Below are 464 nucleotides of genomic sequence, written 5' to 3'. Positions count from 1 at the left end.
ATAGAACTAATATAGCCAGTGTGAGAGATTTTTTCCAGTGCATATATTTTTCCTAGGACTAAGACTGTAATTTGTGGGAGTTGCATTAACTTTTTCAAGCCATCAGAGGTGAATGGGGCACATCATTCTGAAAGAGAACCACAGTTTCCAAATCTGGCTCTAACCCTTCCTTCTTCCACGCACTTTGGTTACGCCAATTACTAGTGCTGTAATAGGGATTTGGTGAAGATAATTGAGGTTATGTTTTTCGAATCATCCTAACTTCCTGGAGGAAAGGCTAGATGAAGCTAATAAGCATAACTGTATTATTCTTGTTGATTTAAGTCATACAAAAATCAAACACCTTTCAGAACTCAATGTCACTTTTTTATTGGACAGTTTCTTTTGGAGACATGTAGATTCTTTATATGTGGTATTTATGGGCATTCCCTATGTTTATGATTTATTTTATTCAAGGTTGAAGA

Source organism: Tachyglossus aculeatus, chromosome 14 (assembly GCF_015852505.1).
Source record: "Tachyglossus aculeatus isolate mTacAcu1 chromosome 14, mTacAcu1.pri, whole genome shotgun sequence".
Lineage (NCBI taxonomy): Eukaryota > Metazoa > Chordata > Mammalia > Monotremata > Tachyglossidae > Tachyglossus > Tachyglossus aculeatus.
The sequence above is the reverse complement of the archived record's forward strand: the minus strand, read 5'-3'. Positions refer to the sequence as shown.